Genomic DNA, 4,831 nt, shown 5'->3' on the forward strand with positions numbered 1-4,831 from the left:
TTCTCTGGCAGGTATGAGGTGAAAAGGCAGGAGTCCTGACTCCCGTAGAATGATAGTGCCAGTCCTGTAGATGTCTTGGCACTGTGGAGAGTAGTAGCTTCTAATAGAGGAAAAACAGAAACAGAAGCATGGAAACTCTTTCAGCACCTGTGTTTGTGGTTGTCCTGCTTGTTGTTTGAATGCCCTATAAAGATATGAAAATATACTGAACCCCAAATTGTGGCATGCTGACCTGATGTCCTGCACCCTTTAAATAGAAGTGCATAGATCACGGTCAGGATTATAATGTGGAGAGGAAGTATGGTCAGACAGAGGCCCCAAGTTCATTAACTGTCTACCTCCAACATTTCTTTATCTTCAGATACTCAAGTTGACCATCCATAAAAAGAAATGGTACTATTTACCTTTTAAGGTTGTGGGGAGATTTAAATAAGATAAAGGAAAGTGCCTAAGACAGTATCTGGTCTATAATAAGTGCTCAAAAATCACAGGAATTATCACTTCTGTTTTATTTTAACTGCTTCGTAATAAGACAGGTATATGCATTCTCTTAAGAAATGAAAAAATAAGAAACTAAAATTGTTTTATCCTTTCCTCCTTTCCAGCTTTTGGAAGACTACTCAGGTGATAGGAACCAGTGGTTGAAAAAGAAAGAGAAATAAGATGAAAGGATTCATGACTTTTCTGAGAAGTAGAAAAATCTATTTTGTGCCTCTTCCTCTTATTTAGTTGCCAATCGATTGTTTTGTTTGTCTATTTTGTTGTGTGATAAAATGTGACATGGGAGTAATTGTGTTTCTTGTGTGTGCATGCATGTATGTATTTCTATTTTGATGAAGTGCTGACACTGTTTGATTCACACTACCTTTAAATTTTTAAAAAATCGATTTTCTTCTCAGTTCCTCTTGCATACAAAAAGGCAGTAATAGAGTATCATTTAAATAATATGCCTTAGTTAGAACATAACAAAGTAGTTAAGAGAAACATTTTGGAGGTTCACTTAAAATGCATTAACTTTAAATACATATACATCTGATATAAAGAATGAATTTTACCAAATATGCACACCAGTTTTTACCAACACATACCATTTTGGGAAGATATGTATTCTAATTTTAAAAATATTTTAGTTTGAGTTCAGTTGTACTATACCTTACGTAATGCTAATTAGATGCTGGCTCAGAGCAATATGTTAGTCAAAAGTTTTTGCTAGGTTCTCATGAAGTATCTGAAAGGCTGAAGAATGATGTAATTATGCTCACATTTAAAATTTTGAAAGAAACATCCCATGTGCTGCCTGATAGTGAAATTGTCCGTGATGTTAAGGAGAAAGGATACGAAGATGCTGGGGACTGCTGGGTTTTGAATGGCCATACTCAGGACTAATTTCTTAAACATTCAACTGAGCAGGATGATGCTCTATGATCCATAAGCTCTCTGTGCCTTGGTTTCTAATAAAATGCAGAGATCATCAATCTCATGAATTTTGTTGCTGTTGTTGTTTTTTAAATAAACCGAATGGAGATTCCTGTGTATTAGACTATATCAAAACGCTGGTATTAGAAGATAAGAAAAACTCTTGTCTTTTTTTTAATTTCAGCAGTTCACTGCTAGAAAGACTCCTGTCATATATACTATTTTATATTGGGTATTTACTATTTATAGCTAATGGATTTATGGATTTCCTTTTTTTAAAAATTGTAGTTTCTAGGGTACATGTGCAGATCATGCAGGATTGTTGCATAGGTACATGCATGGCAAGGTGGTGTGCTGCCTCCATCCTCCATCACCTATACCTGGCAGTTCTCCCCATGTTATCCCTCCCCTCCCTTCCCCCCATCCCTCCCCTTGCCCCCCACAACTGACCCCAGTGTGTGATGCTTCCCTCCCTGTGTCCATGTGTTCTCATTGTTCAACACCTGCCTGTGAGTGAGAACATGCGATGTTTGATTTTCTTTTCTTGTGTCAGTTTGCTGAGAATGATGTTTTCCAGATTCATCCATGTCCCTACAAAGGACATGAACTCATCGTTTTTCATGGCTGCATGGTATTCCATGGTGTACATGTGCCATATTTTCCTTGTCCAGTCTATCATTGATAGGCGTATGGATTGGTTCCAGGTCTTTGCTATTGTGAACAGTGCCGCAGTGAACATACATGTGCATGTATCTTTATAATAGAATGATTTATAATCCTTTGGGTATATACCCAGTAGTGGGATTGCTGGGTCAAATGGTATTTCTATTTCTAGATCCTTGAGGAATTGCCACACTGTCTTCTACAATGGTTGAACTAATTTACACTCCCACCAACAGTGTAAAAATGTTCCTGTTTTTCAACATCCTCTCCAGCATCTGTTGTCTCCAAACTTTTTAATGATCGCCATTCTAACTGGCATGAGATGGTATCTCAACGTGGTTTTGATTTGCATTTCTCTAATGACCAATGATGATGAGCATTTGTTCATATGTTTGTTGGCTTTATATATGTCTTCTTTTGTAAAGTGTCTGTTCATATCCTTCATCCACTTTTGGATGGGTTTGTTTGTTTTTTCCTTGTTAATCTATTTTAGTTCTTTGTAGATTCTGGATATTAGCTCTTTGTCAAATGGGTAGATTGCAAACATTTTTTCCCATTCTGTTGGTTGCTAGTTCACTCTAATGATTTTTTTTTTTTTTTTTTTTTTTTTTTTTTTTTTTTTTTTTTTTTTTTTTTTTTTGCTATACAGAAACTCTGGAGTTTAATTAGGTCCCATTTGTCTATTTTGGCTTTTGTTGCCATTGCTTTTGGTGTTTTAGTCATGAAGTCCTTGCCTATGCCTATGTCCTGAATGATTTTGCCTAGGTTTTCTTCTAGGGTTTTTATGGTGTTAGGTCTTATGTTTAAGTCCTTAATCCATCTGGAGTTAATTTAGTGTAAGGTGTCAGGAAGGGGTCCAGTTTCTGCTTTTGGTGCTCTGCATGTTCAGAGAAACTTCTCTAGTAGCAAACTATAGAAATGGTCCCTGAAAGTATAGTCTTAGCTAATGGATTTCTAAATATCCAATTTGACCTGCTACATTTAAACTAAGTAATTAATTAAATACATGACAAATAATCCAAGTTAATATCTGAAGTCATGAAATTTTCAAAGTTACAGTTTTTTTCTTAATCTGTCAAGAATTTCAGTGCTAGATTGACCTTTTTTAAAAAAAATAATATTTGGGTAACTTTCTGATTACTCAAAGTAGTTCAGAACTGTAACTCATGCTCCTGTGTGGTGTTATTTTCCTGCCTGTGTACTCTATAACTGTGACTTATTCAAGGTTGCTAAGAAGAAAGAGGCTGATGTGACTGATGTTAGAAGGTCAGGAATTCATCCATGGTGAAAGAAATATCCCTGAAGGCAGATGTCTCCAACCCCCGAGCCATGGACCCACACTGGTCAGATCAGTGACAGTATCAGATTCTTATAGAAGCACAAAGCCTAGGGTGAATGGCATATGCAAGGGATCCAGTTGTGTGCTCCTTAAGAGAATCTAATGCCTGATGATCCAGGTAGAACAGTTTCACCCCGAAACCATTCCCCTGCCTCTGTGGAAAAAATGTCTTCCATGAAACCAGTCCCAGGTGCCAAAAAGGTTGTGGCCCACTGCCTTAGGGCATGTCCCAGTACCCGCTCTCCAGTTGCTCTTGAAGTGGTCTTTATTATCCTGGCTTTCTCTCCCCAGCCTCCTCTTCCTGCTGGCCTGTCCCTCACTGGCTCTAGTTCCTGGGCCTTTGCCCAGGCCTGAGTCCATGTGCTCAGAAAAGGTGTGATTTTATCCTTCTGGAGTGCTGGTGTTCACATGACTGTCCTGTGAAAGACCAGGGCAAGAGTCATCTTTTTTCTATTAAATTTTGATGACTTTTGATACACACAGGACACCGAGAGAGAGGCAGATCCAGCTGGATGCGCAGGTAAAATAGAACCCAAAAGTAGTATATGAGGAAAGATGTGAAGATAGCCTGGGTGAGTCTGATTCCACTATCATTTTATTTAGATCTATGGTAAAATCTATTGCAAGGCAGTTTCTTCTCTTTTACTTAGCTCTTTAAAAAACATTTTAAAAAATGAGACTATGTCCAATAGCGCTGTTGACTTTTTACACATCAAGACTTAAATTATAATGACTCTTTTTCTTGTTATCATCAACAAATTCACCATTAACTGAGAGTCCACAGGGTAAACACCAGTGAGTTTTCTAGTTTTCATTGGTGTTGACACATGGTAATAAAATCATTTATTGAAAAAATTTATGAATGAGTGAAAAAGCACAATCTGAAAGTGCACACCTATTCCAAAAGCATTTGTTGAAACAATGTTTTTATTCACTGGTAAAAGGTAGCAATGGAACTATTTCTCATGGATTCATTTATATTGAATGGTGCTCATAAAGTATATGTAATATTTATGATACATTTGTACATACATTTACATCAGCTTATGTAAACAAATGAGAACCAAAAGCAAATTTAAATGTGTACAAATATTTGCAAAACACCAAAAACATAAAAGCAGCGGCAACTCAAATTCTAAAGAAGACACATGCACAATAAAATATGTCACTTAAAAACACAAGAAAGAGACAATCTCTTTTTCATTCTCAGAGCTTTATTTAATATCAAGGCAGAGTTCAGCAGTTTGGCTTTTTCTTTAGAGTTGGAATGTGCTTTCCAAGCCTTTTTTATTTTAATGTGATTCTGGCTGAAAGTTCCTCAAATTCTAATATTCGAGCCCTATAAACATTATTTTACTCTTGTGGCCCACTGAGCAACCTCAGAAAAAATAATTTTTGGCAACTGATCTTTAC

At 36.7% G+C, this 4,831-nt stretch overlaps 1 pseudogene; it reads right to left on the minus strand.

Annotated features, from left to right (window-relative positions):
- Positions 1 to 2,923: 2,923 nt before the first annotated feature.
- LOC120364524 (small nucleolar RNA U3) lies at positions 2,924 to 3,020 on the minus strand (annotated as a pseudogene).
- Positions 3,021 to 4,831: the final 1,811 nt, after the last annotated feature.

Source organism: Saimiri boliviensis, chromosome 5, assembly GCF_048565385.1.
Source record: "Saimiri boliviensis isolate mSaiBol1 chromosome 5, mSaiBol1.pri, whole genome shotgun sequence".
In the NCBI taxonomy this organism is placed as follows: domain Eukaryota; kingdom Metazoa; phylum Chordata; class Mammalia; order Primates; family Cebidae; genus Saimiri; species Saimiri boliviensis.